Here is a 15,357-nt window from a genome sequence, read left to right on the forward strand (position 1 = left end):
CTCACATTGAGTATCCTCACTTAAATCTCGGAAAGCCTAATCTGTTTTAGTTGCAACAATAAAACTCATATGTTATGACGACGCAATAATAAAAGACGACGGCGAGACTCTTGAAATCTCTTCGTGCCGTGATTTACATGCATTCCATAGTCTGAAGTTGTCTTCGTCCGTTTCGGACTAAGCATTGAAAACAAATATTTCATTTTAACCCTTTGAGCGTGAATCCTCGATAGATCGACTCTGTATTAATGCGTATAAAGTGCGAAGCGTCGTAATAACGACTATTGAACAGTTTGATTATAGGTATTAGGTGTCGTATACCTAATACCGATATGTACAGACGTGTCTTAGCGTGCGCATGTATAACGTTTTTAATGAGCTAATAACATTTAGAAATAACAATTTAAAATTATTTTGCTGTGAATTTAGCTTTGATTTTTGTATTTTTTTAATGTTAAAGTTAAATAAGCCACTTTTTTCAATGACCCTTTAGCAATTTTTGTAAAATATATAAAAATAAGCTCAGTACTAGAAGGGTTAAATACGCCCTATGTGATCACCATTGTCTATAAAAACTGATCATAAAATATTTTTGACTTTTTATTTTAATTTTTTTTTTTCACTACTGAAAATTATACAATATGTTTGTAGTGTGTATTGTATGCCTGATCTAAATCATTAGAAATAGAAAATCTTGGAACTACTTCGTGTACTATCAGATCATCTACCATAAAACGTCATGTACTAGAGTTTAAAACAGTGAAATCCATACACAGCATTCCAAAGACAAAAATTTGCTTAGCCATCGAGATTTCTTGTCATCAATGAGACGTAAGCCAATATTATAATCTAAAGAAAAAATAGATAAGAAATGCCTAATAAGGCGTATGTTTAGCTATTTATAAATAAATGCATAGAAATCGTTAGGATGACTTCATACTCTTTGTCATGCATATGAATATGGTCATCGCAGAAATGTCAGACTAATTACAATAAAGAAAAGGCTGTATGAAAATATATTCATTATTAATATATAAAATATTTTATTATTTTCCCGATTCCCGACACGAGAACGAAGTCCTTTGGAAGTTGCGGAAATGGCGGTTTTCTTCTTCTCTAACTGGATTACATAACTTAGTTCTTTGCTTCGAAATAGGCCGAGTATAGTATATATAAAATATAGTATAGTAGTATAGTGTATACCCGTGGTTAAGAATTCACTTTAAGATATTTCTTAGTAATTAAATTCCGAGTCATACTACAATTTAGTAGAATTAATACTAGAATTTGTTTTCACATTCAATTTAATTCTTTCAAATGCCTTTATCTATCTATCTGTTCTTTAAATATTTCGTGCTAAACTTACATCAACTTCTGATAGCTTACCTACAGCGCTAAGCTACGTCAGCGAATTTCAATGTCAACCAAGGTCACACAACCAAAGAATACAAATAGCTTAGTTTACAACCTAGCTGTGTCCTTGAACTGAGTTTTGCATGAGGATTATTTAATTTTATAGTTCACTAGGTGTGGCCTACAGTTTCACTCGAGTTGAAACTGTGAACCAATATAATAATAAACACATGTCCTAACTATCCTAAATAAAAAGTAGTATTAGCAACAAATTAAAAATATTTCGAATTTGATTTAAGCTATTAACATTTTCCAATTTATCCTATCCTCGACTTATCGAAGTTGATATTGCCAAATTGATTTCAAAATTAAAATAAATGTATAATTACATATTTGAATTTTAAAAATTTATTAGCATTCCAAAAAAATAGCTATCGAGCAAAATTTTGCACCCACAAAAATTTGACTCTCGCAACGTGACGCTATTTATATGTAAAAATAACGGTAACCAGTGACCATACAAACAAGACCTACTCAAGACGACTAATATTGAAATTGAATTAACATATATTAAAATAATAACGAATTCAATATGCTTCCGTTATTCATATCGATGGACGCCGACAAAATACATCCAAACGTACACAATTCACTCAAGTTCATAATTAGTAAGCTATTGCATAGATTTTATCGCGGACCTTGAGCGCGGCGACCGAATCATGAAATTCCGTAACGAAAAAAAACTAACACCCCTCACTCCACCTACCATGTAGCTCGCGTTCAACACATTCACACGTTGCGCTTGTGTAGTGTTTGTGAATAAGCGCGTGGCGTGACGTCACACTGCATGCGCATCATGAAAAGTCTGCCCATCTCTCTCTCGCGCGGTCTAGCTTATGAGTGTGAAGGGGACAGTTAATGTTTTGCTTTTATTAATGTTTAATATAGAGTGGTCTTGTTTTATTATTGTTTTAATATTAAATTATCATTGTCTAATTATAATTGCATAAGTTGATAAAAAATGCTATGCAATAGCTTTACCGCGGCAGTTCCCGAGTGCCACACGTTTTTTTTATAATGACATTTCATTTACAATAGTCAATAATTTTGTAGTGAGGATATAAATAGAACCTCGCTATTTTCAAGGAATAAGAAACCCCAGCGTGTTTTTTATAAGATTATTTTAGAGAAGATGATTTGAGTTTCATTTGACATAAAATTAGAGTTCATTAACAGTAGAACCAACGAGGTCTCTCTCCGTTTTATCTCGTTTAATAGTATACGAATAGTATGCGAAGTTTTAATACGATATATATAAGTATTATATAGGTACTAAAGCCGAGTGTCAGTGTCACGTACGCTGCGCAAACGGCGAGCATTGTCACTCCTCTGTTTACCGGCCTTATCAATAACATGAGAATATCCGTACTACAGTGGAAGCTATGCTATATTGAGTCCATTGTTCATTGTCTTTTGGTTCAATGTCTCCTAAGATTTTCTCGTTACTAGCTATTGATGGGTGGAGATGGTTTTTTATTGCATAGACGGGTGAACAAGCTCATAGCCCACCTGGTGTTAAATGGTTACCGGAGCCCAGGTAACCATTTAACACCAAGTGGGTCTTACCACCAGTAATGGTTTATTACTCTTGTGAGTTCGCACGGGTAGGTACCACCACCCTGCCTATTTCTGCGGTGAAGCAGTAATGCGTTTCGATTTGAAGGGTGGGGCAGCCGTTGTAACTACACTGAGACCTTAGAACTTATATCTCAAAGTGGCGCATTTACGTTGCAGATGTCTATGGGCTCCAGTAATCACTTAAAACCATGCGGGCTGTGAGCTCGTCCACCCATCTAAGCTATAAATAAAAAAAGCCGATAGTCATCTACAACGTAAATGCCGCCACTCACCTTGAGATACGAGTTCTAAGGTCTCAGTATGGTTAGTGGAAAACTTTCAATCTACGAAATGAGACGTCGAATCGCGACCATCGGAATGACGAGGCAAATTTTCCGAATTACATTTCGCTGGCCTTGAACAATCCGTTGGCATCGAAAGTGTTTATCGCTTGAAACTTGCGAATAAAAACGGCACGGCGCCGCGCCGATGATCCGTGAACGTCATCGCAATTCATCGCGTGTATCTTTGTATAGAACGCGGACCGATTCGTCAGCGGGTTCAAGTTCGGGCGGACGACAATGAACTTGGCCGGCCATGACTCATGCATGCCACAGCCATCGGTGTTACGAAACCATAAACACGGTACATCTGCGAATGCGATTGCGGCCTGCGATCGAGAAACACGATACACGGTCCCCTCTACTTCTTGAAAAACGATAGATTCGTCGAATTTATTCAGACCTTTTGTCTTTTCGATTAAACTGATGTCTAGTAGGAATTATCATGATTTGAATTATTTGATTTATCATGATCCCTTCATCTCCTTTTTATTATCGCAACTCCCGCCATCGGAGCAGAGTTCATCCATATTACCTGGAACCGGTGCGTTCATCGACAGTGCGTTTTCAGAGGCCTTTTTTGCCACGTACTATCCGGCTATGGAATGAGCTCCCCTCCAGGGTGTTTCCCGAGCGCTATGACATGTCCTTCTTCAAAAGAGGCTTGTGGAGAGTATTAAGCGGTAGGCAGCGGTTTGACTCTGCCCCTGGCATTACTGAAGTCCATGGGCGACGGTAGCCACTAATCATCAGGTAGGCCGTATGCTCGTCTGCCTACAAGGGCACTAAAAAAAATTATTTAATTAGAATGTAGATTAAATCCCCCATTCGCGAGAAACTGGAATAGCCCCTTAGGTTACCAGCGAATAGGGAAAAAAGATTAAATCTTTTCAAATTTATACGAATCGCTGTTGCATTTTAAGCCGTCGTTTATTCTAATCTTCAAAGAAACACCAGCCCGTCACGGATACATCAATTGATTATAATCACTGCAGCGCTACCGAACCATCCCGCATGATAATTATGAAGATATTTGACCCTAAGCGTTCATATCAAAATCCTACTCATTAATTAATAAACTATTAGAATTTTTTGTTCTTCATTGTATTTTATTCTGTATTCTGTACGTATACCTTAATTTTAACTGCAATGTAAAATATTTTTTATATTGCGCTTTGTCTCGAACTCGTTCTTCGTAACTGACGTTAATTAACTAATTAATTAATTAATTAATTAACTATAGTTAACGTTAATTAATTAACGTTAACTATACCTTAGAACTTATATCTCAAGGTGGGTGGCGCATTTACGTTGTAGATGTCTGTGGGTTCCAGTAACCACTTAACACCAGGTTTTTTTTTTTATTACTTATGTGGATAGACGAGCTCACAGCCCACCTGGTGTTAAGTGGTTACTGGAGCCCATAGACATCTACAACGTAAACGCGCCACCCACCTCGAGATATAAGTTCTAAGATCTCAGTATAGTTACAACGGCTGCCCCACCCTTCGAATCGAAACGCATTATTGCTTCACGGCGGAAATAGGCAGGGCGGTGGTACCTGCGCGGACTCACAAGAGGTCCTACCACCAGTGACCTACCACAGTGGGCTGTGAGCTCATCCACCCATCTAAGCAATAAAAAAAATCGTAAAACTAATTGGTATATTTACTGCAAGCCGTGAGCACGCACAGTTTAGATTACATATATTTTTGAAAATAGCTATCTCCTCAAAGATATCTCTATATTTTATACATAAACATATCATTATATTAGCAGAAATGAACACTTTCCAGTTCTTAGAAAGTGGTCGTTACAACACCGTTGTAGAATAAATAGAAAACCCATCTATTATAACAAAAACAACACACTGTTCATTGCTTAATCTAATTAATTTAATGGTCTATTATATTATAATAATTAACAAATAAAAGAGCGGACGGTTAGCGTGGTATGGACATGTGATGCGTAGAGAGAAGATGCATGTGACTAGGAGATGTATGGAAATGGCAGTGCAAGGTAGAGAGGGAAGAGGTCGACCGAAGAAGACGTGGGAGATGTGAGCTAGAGAGGAGTGAGTGTTGAGCTGACGGCTGATAAAAGAGAATGGAAGAGAAAAATTAGATATGCCGACCCCACCTAGTGGGATAAGGTAAAGAAAAAGAAGAAGAAGGTCTATTATATTATTATTTATTATAAAAAATCGAATCAAATCATACGTTTCGGTGAAGTTATACTTTCGGATATTCATTATTCCAATTAAATTAAAAATGGACGTCATGCCTCAAAGATATTTGAGATGAAAGCTAACTAGCTACCGTTGTTAAAATCAACATTTAACTAAGAAAAAGTGTCAAATCAAAGTGCCATGTCAAATAAAAAGTGTAAATCTTAAATGTGTGAACAAGCTCATGGACCATCTGTTGTAAAGTGGTTACCGCATTCCATAGACACTAAAAGTGAAGACCACCACTTTGAAACGTGAAGTTCAAATCTCAATAATTTCCTGTAAGGGTTGTCCCACCAATCAAACTCGAACGAAAGATTCCTTCGCGGCAGAAATAATCATAATGGTGGTGCTCATCAGTGCGGCCTGACAACACGCCCTACCCAAAAAGTGCTGCTACCCGGTCTCCGGTTCATACCTTAGTCGTGTTTTACGATACCCATGGAAAGTTATAGGATGCTATTTTGAGCTAAAACTACACAGCCAAAGATTGTTTATTTCATAACGTATTTCTAGTTTAAGTAGCTATTAGGTTTTTTTATTTATTTATTTTTTGTCTGGGAAGTATTAGACAACAAGGAAAAACTTATTCAACCAATCATAATAAGAATATCATAAAAACATTCATTCATTTTCAGAACGTTATACGGAGGTTTATAAATTTCGAGGAAACGGGCAGAGTTCAACTACAGACATTTTAAGAAAGTTTAATGATTCGCGTAAACGAAGTAAAGATAAAAAAAAAAACATCCATAACCAAGGAAATAATAGATTTCTATTTTAATCTGTTTACATATTATATCGTAAGTATACATTGTGGAGTCATTGCTCGGAGTTCATTGACTGCCACGATAAAGTTGAAACGGAATTTAGAATACGTCAGCTAGTGATGTCATTTTCAATGTCAAACTTAATGTACCGGTTTAATGTACTGGATTAATTTCAATGAATACACTTGTTTCATTTACAGTTTTAAAATATTAAATAAACAACGCTTTATTTATTTATTAAGAAGGTTTTTTGATATTTTTGTTATTGTATCGACGACGGCTTAAAGGACCTATAGCCGAGTTGATGCTAAACAGTTCAAATAACCATAGATATCATCAGTAGGTGAATGCAGCCGCCCGCCTTCAGATTAGAGGTGTAAGACTGATTTCTGTAGTACAATGTCTATCCCGCCCTTCAACCATGAACGCATTATTACTTCGCGACGGAAATAGAGGTCGATTATGCACAATTATTATAATTATTTGATTTATTTGAATAAGAAAATGCCTTCTAGCTTTCAGTTTTAATTTTTATTTGTTAAATTTTGTTATAGAGTAGGAAAAAATTGGCAATACCAAAGTTTAAGTGCCGATTGAACGGTCTGAATAATTCCGATAAGTGTGAAACAAAATATTCTCACTTTGATTTTCATTTGAAGAATGTTTTTATTTTAGAATTTCTTTCACATTGCAGTATTTTGAAAACATTCGAACTAAGAATACGTCATTATGTTGATAGTTACAATGTCAATGTTGCCATACTGATTTAAATTCAAAATACTTATGGTTGAACAAACAATTTGAATTGAGAATGTTTTGGTAATTTAGAAATTTCGAGAAAATTTTGGTAATTGACTTTCGCTGTAGGTATATTTCAATAAATACTTTTAGATTTTTAAGTTTTGTACATGTTCGTCACGTTGGCGCGTTGTTTATGTGATCAAAGTTAAAAATCGGTACATTCAAATTCAACATCAGGAAAGTTTCCTAGTATCAGCAAAGTACGGCGTCAGTCGGTTCAACAAAATTGATGCATTTAGTAAACCTAGCTTCACAGTAACAACGAATTATTATAATACCTATGACTGTCAGTTCGTAATGTCACTACCAAGGTCAACGTTGATTAGGGCTGTGAGTTGAATGTCCTCAAGGAATTTCAATTATCCAGGTACACTGGATAATTGTTCTCCAGTCGTCATGGAAAGTTTGGGGTACGTCGACGTATCACGTACATGTCGATGTTTAATTAAACAAGGCAATCATGCGAGTTGAATTTAACGTGAAATAACAATATGTTTTACAACATTTACAATTAGAATATTAAGAGTGTTATTTTACATCTTTTAGTTTTGGCGGGCTTTTCGTCTCTGTATCACAGACTATTTCAATGGGTGTAGATTAGGTACACCTACATTTCGCCACAAAAGCAATAGAATCTTCGCCCTCACGGCTCAAGCAGAATCCCTAACAAATTGTCAGATTTTTTTATATTTATTTTTTATTGCTTAGATGTGTGGATGAGCTCACAGCCCACCCGACGTTAAGTGGTTACTGGAGCCCATAGACATCTACAACGTAAATGCACCACCCACCTTGAGATATAAGTTCTATGGTCTCAGTATAGTTCCAACGGCTGCCCCACCCTTCAAACCGAAACGCATTACTGCTTCCCGGCAGAAATAGGCGGGGTGGTGGTATCTACCCGTGCGGACTCACAAGAGGTTCTACCACCAGTAATTACGCAAATTATAATTTTGCAGGTTTGATCTTTATCATTTGATTTGGGATCAACTCTTCTTCAACACTACTACTACCGAGCTGGCGCTATGACCCCGAAGTGTGTCTTGGCCTCCGACATTAAACTTTGCCATTCATCCCGGCGCTGCGATATAGTAAAATTTTGGAAAAAAATAATTGTCTGAGCCTCCTCTATTGTAATTTATAAAAGCATTAAGTATTTTATGTAGTAACTAAATATGTATAAAACGAATTAGAACCTAATAATTATTAAGTAGAAAAATCAAAAAAGTTAACAAACAAACTCAAACTTCAATTTAATATAAAGAACCCACCGAAGTCTCGCATGACATCCCTAATACTCGTTCTATATTGACCGAAAGGGAAACAAACAGTAATTAAAATGCGAAATTAAAATCGATACGTACCTAAGTTCCGATGACGACAACATTCGTGTTATAGAAAAAAAAAAAAAAAACACTTCACAGATCACACAGATCGCGTAAGACAAGTTTCCGATTTTATTAATCGGTTTGTACCGCGAGTGTGAACACAACGAGTATGAGCATAATAAATAAAACGCACGCGATATTCGGAGTTCAGTGGCGGCCGGCCACGGGTTCAACGACCGTCCTTAGCACAGCTGCGCGGAGCTGACACACGTATACGCGTCTCGCTCTGGCGGACATCGCTACCGTGTACATTTATTACCATAATATTCGAATCAATTACATACATACAATGTTTGTAGTGATCGAATTTGTAGCAACAATACTTTGTGGTAAGTTCGGTCTCGTGATTATAGTTATAGATGTTCATTGAACGATAACTTTGGCACATTTAGAAATAATAAACGGTGCGATAGTGCGTAAGAGCTTGCTTTCGCAAACAATTGGTAACATTTGATAAAACAATACATATTTTGGAGTCTTTAGAACTCAACGAACGACCGAATGACGAATAAGAAATAAATTATTTTTTTCGAAGAACGCATTTCGTTGTCTTAATTTAGACAGTTTAAATTAATTCTGATATTTTCGGTGTCATGTATACAGAACATAAAAAGACGTAGGAACAGAACAGAACAGAGGTCCATTGCAACTATGAAATCCTCTAAGCATAAAAAATGCTCATCGTTAGCAATACGTGATCCACTTTAAGAACTTACTTCGATAGCGACGTCACACACTGTTGTCAAAAAAAAAACTAGGAAAACGGGAAACCACACACTGGGATAGTTCCATGTGAACGCACCTGTAAGCCGGTGAGACGATGAACTCTGAGACGCGGCCGCGAACCCGTGACGTCACCGTCTCGCGCGTGTCTATCCTTCCGCTAACACAATTTACATGTAACTGACGGTGATGAGGTGGAACAACGCTAAGTGGACGAATCGTGTGCGAAAACTTAAGTGCGGCCCTTCAAGCTTCAACCTTGAAATTTTGTTTTTAGAGCACAGTCTCCGTATTTATCTTAGTGAATTTAATTATACTAATGTTCGAATTCAAACATATCCATAGACGCTCAAGATTCGCTCGATTATTTTATTTATTACATTTTCCTTTTCGATCTGTTATAGAATATTTTTCTTGTATATGTGAAAAAAGAAATTGGTAACATAACGGAACTAGCAAAATGTACTGAAATTTTGTATCTGTTTATTTTTGTAACTATGGAGTATTTTAGAATGAATAAACAATATAAAACTTAATTGTATTTTTTTGTGATATAATAAGAAAACATTTAAAGACCTTAATCTCTTTTAAAATTAATATTTAAAAAAAAATCTAGTTTATTATAAAAAAAATAACGTTCTTCTTACTGAAAGACCCGACTACTTCATGACACTGAATGAAAATGAAAAAAAAATAGTTTTTAAAAACTAAAGAGTTTTAAATAATAAAGGTTTTTCTTTACATGTATATATTAATTAGTAAACTTAACGATTTCTAAGTTTGTTTAAAAAAATAATGAAAACACACACTATTTTGTCGTTTGTCACATTCAAATCGATGATTTATGTTGAGCGTGATACGTCAGAGTACCTACGCAATACAACGGCTACACCATTCCGGGGCAATGATTCCCGACCCGGGTGAAGCCGGTCAACACACCCTAGCTCGTTTTCTGTCCATGCAAGTCATTACGTCTAAGCGGAAACGAACGACTTCAGTGATTTTAACAATTCATTTTCAAAGTTCTCAAATGAAGTCCATTTTAATGCGAAAAAAGCTACTAGTATTTACTTTTCACTGAAATTTAATGTCTTATTGAAAAAAGATACACACAAAGTACACAAAGTACATATATATATTTTTTTAGAAACTTTTACAATACTATGATCATAGTAGGTCTTTTTTTTATTACTTCAAGTATGCACACGAGCTTCTGGCTCATTTGGTATTAAGCGATCATAAGAGTCTATAGAAATCACAACTTGTAAATGTGGCATGAGGCTTTGAGACATGAGGCCGTTCTCAATTCTGTTGAATATCAGCTGTTCCACTGTTTTAATAGGACCGCTTTATAGCTTTGCAACGGAAAGAGTAAGTATAGGGCCATATGAGTTTGTAACACCTACATACGCTCACAATACGTACATTATCACTGGTAAATGTGATCACAGTATATAGATCTAATACTCAATGCTGCTGCCTATTCTCCGACGAATCACTTAGTCGTCTTTGACGACACCCACGAGAAGAAATAAGATGGTGCTATTCTACCAGCCTGTTAGTCATTCAGACAATGGGACGGTAATCAAATTTAGACACTATCTTAAGATTTCAAATATCTATCTAATGTTAAATATGAGCATGGTGAAACAAACTGTCACGTAATTATACGTAGGTTTATATGTAATATAAGAGTCTGGAAAATCCTTACACACGTCCTCATAATTTATTATAATAATAATAAATAATAATGCTTCTTAGATTTATATTAGATTGCTCTACATTGTTGCAACACTAAAGTGCTCCGTGTCAAGCTAACATTTTACGACTTATAATTTTCATTTATCATTTTATTGCACAGTGTGATCTAAAATCTTTTATATATCATCATATTTCTCTGTCATGAGATACGTTTTTAGTGTAGCTCATTTAAACTTTATAAGGTTAACGTATTATTGTATGTTATTTACTTAATTATTAGTGTATCCACTTCTGGTATCTTAGAAACATGTTTAACTCAAATAATTCAATATTTTCTATTAGGGATCATATAATAATAAGAACACTATGAAAATAGTATTTACTTCAGATTCCTATGAGTCGCAGACACTCTTCTAAGCTAATTTTACGATTAAATGTCGACCACAAAAACTATAAACTATTCAAAACATTTGAAACAATAAAGTTAAAAGAATTAACGCGAGATTAAAACATTAAAATCAGTTTTAATTATACACCCCGAATGCTTAACGTTTCGGATTATAAGTATAAAACAAAATTAGGTTTCAAATTTCAGGTCGTCGATAAAGCCTAAAGGATATTTGGCGACCTAAAGTTAGCTTTTTCAAGTTGGGATCTTGTACCGAATTAAAATAATCCTTTAATACCCAACGTGACGAAGGTAGCCTGTAACAATGTGCCACAGTATATTGGGATTAAATGTTAATTCTAAATATTGTTGGTATATTTTTTATTGCATTATATATGTAAAGGCCGACGAGGAAGCGTGGATGGATTCAGACGTTGTGAGTTCATGACCCGCTTGTTGTTAAACTGTTACTAGGGCTCATAGACATCATAAAAGAATGCCGCCACTCAGACACATGAGATCGAAGACTAAAGACTAACACTCAGATAAATGACTCGTGAAAGCATACAGTACGAATAAACAAACAAACAAGTTACTAAGTATATTGATTTATTATCTATATATATAAAAATAAATTGCTGTTCGTTAGTCTCGCTAAAACTCGAGAACGGCTGGACCGATTTGGCAAATTTTGGTCTTGAATTATTTGTGGAAGTCCATAGGAGGTTTAAAAGATAGATAAATATGAAAATGCTCGGAATGAAATAAAAATAACAATTTTGTTTTTCCTTTGATGTGTACCCCGTCGGACGGATTCTTTTGTTTGTTTTAAGTTTATTTTATACAAAAGTTTAGGTCTTTTATTTATCCATTGAGGCACTACGAAGTCTGCCGGGTCAGCTAGTAATAGAATAAAATAATAATATGGTTACTTATATTATGAGCTGGCATGGGTGAATACCACCATCCCACATATTTCTGCCGTGAAGCAGTCCTGCGTTCAGGGTTATAGAGTGGGATAACTTTATGCAATAATGTCAAAAGTTCAAACCCATGTCTTAGAGTGGTAGCATTCACGTTGTACTATTAGTGACCACTTCACACCAGCTACGTCATGAGATCGTCCCCCCGACAGTGCAATAAAAAAACATTAGTATCGGGTCAATTTAATTCAGTACTAAGTGCAAAGATTTCCCCGACAAAATGGTGCGGTAAGTACTCAGAGTGCAGCGGACGCGGTGAAAGTGTGAAGCGAACGCGGAAGAGACTTCGCGGTTATGTTAAACGAACATTGTTACATTTAAACGTTTGCAAAAAAGCATTAGTTATTTTGCGATTCACAACCCGCCTATCAAGTGTGCGAGCGACATAAAGTTAATCTATATATTATATAAAAGAAAGTCGTGTTAGTTACACTATTTATAACTCAAGAACGGCTGAACTGATTTGGCTGAAAATTGGTGAGGAGGTAGCTTAGAACGAGGAGAAAGACATAGGATAGGTAGATAGATAGACATAGGATTTTTATCATGTTCCCGTGGGACGTGACATAAAACGTGGTATATCAAAACGTAACTGATATGGAATAACAAAACGCAACTGACAGCTAAACGTAGTATATTCTATAGTTAATTATAGTAGAATTTTGAAGTTGACCGGTTGATGTATTTGAAAAAAAAACCGTGTGGCGGAACAAAGTTTGCCGGGTCTACTAGTAAGTTATAATAGACAGCAGAACGTCCATAAGGACAATACGGTCACCAACTTTGAGATATACGGCTGAAGTCGCCATTGTCGAACAACGACTGTCTTTCCCTCATTCCACCTCCGGTGGTAGATTCTGCGAAGCACTGCTCTGGCTAGGGTCAGTGTTAGCAACACTCCGGTTTGAGCCCCGTGAGCTCACCTACTACCTAAGGATACGCTGAAATATCCTCTCAAGGCTATCAGCTTAGGTAGGAAAAAAAATCCTCATTCCAGAATATATTGCTACTTCGGGTAGTAGGTGAGATGATACTTAGCTACGTTGACGTTTTGTATAAAAACCACCATATTGGTTTGGAAACACGCTGAATATCCAAGATAAATTAAAATTTTATTTACAAATTCAATTCTCAAAATAGCGATTACAGAAAGTACGAATATGCTGTAGATCTATATGTGTAGATAAGACAAAATAGTTCTCTAACTTGTTTGGATTTGCTTAGGGACCCATTTTTGTTTTCTTTTTATATATGTAGCTGGCTTCAGTGCTATCGATAAAATAATAAGTTACCCACCATTTTTCATGAAAAAAATCAAGAGACAAAAAATGATTAAAAGTCTAGAAATGTCAGTGAATATCCGTACATTTTGGACCACTAGGTAAACATTAGGCCAAATGAACACGACATTAATAATACATATCTATCCTACTGGTGGTAGGACCTCTTGTGAGTCCGCGCGGGTGGGTACCACCACCCTGCCTATTCCTGCCGTGAAGGGTGGGGTAGCCGTTGTAACTATAGTTGAGACCTTAGAACTTATATCTCAAGATGGGTGGCGCATTTACGTTGTGGATGTCTATGGGCTCCAGTAACCACTTAACACCAGGTGGGCTGTGAGTTCGTCCACCCATCTAAGCAAAACAAAAAAAGAGCTTTGGATCTTACGTCTGATGACATACGTGCACTGGAAGTAAAGAAATCTAACGTGATGAGATTCTTGTTTTACTTTCTTCGGACAAAAACGATTTGAACAGTTACCTCGTGCGATGATGATCATTTCCGTTCCGAGAACTGTGAATGGCGCACTCTAACGAAAGTAAAAACAGTGCTGTTGCACCGTGACGTCAGCCGTGACCCTAACTAGCTGTATATGCTGTATTTTGACTTAGCTTGTTTAATGCTAAAACTAAATGAAAACATCAATCGCCTAAAACTAAATGCTAACTAATTACTGGTGGTAGAACCTCATGTGAGTTCGCGCGGGTAGGTACCACCGCCCCACCTATTTCTGCTGTGAAGCAGTAATGCGTTTCGGTTTGAAGGGCGGGGCAGCCGTCGTAACTATACTGAGACCTTAGAACTTATATCTCTAGGTGGGTGGCGCATTTACGTCGTAGATGTCTATGGGCTCCAGTAACCATCAGGTGAACCGTGAGCTCGTCCACCCATCTAAGCAATAAAATAAAATAAATGCACCACAGATAACAATAAAAAATAGTTTTATGTAAAAATGTTTCATTCTTTTTTTTTAAATTGCCAGTTTTTTTTATTGTAGGTATAATAACTTCATGGTGACATCTATGCGGTTCACTGCGGCAAAACTATCGGCCAAATGAAATGCAGTTACGTTCATTGAACTAAGGCGCTTCCGTGTGCAAGCAGGAAGCCTCCGACACTTTCCCTTTTACCCGAGCGCAGCAGCCGACCTATAACTTTACCGACTTAAGAAGCGTCCGGTATAAATGAGTGATCGTTCAACGTTACTACTCCTGAACTCGTTCGGGTTATAATGTAGTTAACAAATGAGGTTAAGTGATGCTTCATATGAGGCAGCTGTTGAGCGTTTGAACCGAGCTTCCAACGGAGATAAAAGCTAAAAGAGCCTACAGAAAGCCTTTTGATTACATGCCAGACCACTTCCTTCAAGTTCGTTGGCCATTCACGCCAAAGTAATTGTTATTTTGCACGTATCGAATTATATTTCCTAAAAATAACGGTATCCAGTTTAAATATGGAATGTTCAACGCAGTAAGTACATTGCATTAAAAAAATAACCCCCTTCCTAAATATGAATTTCATGAATAATACATGAATAATAACTAGTTATGAACTAATGAATATCTGAATAACGTTTGCAGTAAAAGTCGAAACAACACGAACGAATCGGTTCCTGTTACGCAAACAAGTTTCAAAGCAGTTAATTCTTATTGAGTAAGAAGTTTCAAATTCGCGTAGCGGTTGAGTCTAAAGACAACTTGGCTGACATAATACAGACGAAGAGGCGCCTCCAGTTGACCTATATACCACTCGCGGACATTGACCCCATAGCTGTGACTCGTGTG

General features: G+C 36.4%; 1 protein-coding gene across 2 annotated transcripts in view; it reads right to left on the reverse strand.

The window, feature by feature from the left end:
* Hr4 (nuclear hormone receptor 4) overlaps positions 1–15,357 on the reverse strand; it is a 132,631-nt gene that overhangs the window by 109,151 nt on the left and 8,123 nt on the right. The window contains exon 1 of one of the 2 annotated variants that reach the window (XM_089732751.1): positions 8,474–8,825. The exons of the other annotated variant lie outside the window; for it this stretch is intronic. The gene's annotated coding sequence lies outside the window, so the exon portion shown is untranslated. Of the gene's footprint in view, positions 1–8,473; positions 8,826–15,357 lie in introns of those variants that run through there. 2 annotated transcript variants of the gene reach the window in all.

This window comes from Bombyx mandarina, chromosome 15 (genome assembly GCF_030267445.1).
Source record: "Bombyx mandarina strain Sakado chromosome 15, ASM3026744v2".
In the NCBI taxonomy this organism is placed as follows: Eukaryota; Metazoa; Arthropoda; class Insecta; order Lepidoptera; family Bombycidae; genus Bombyx; species Bombyx mandarina.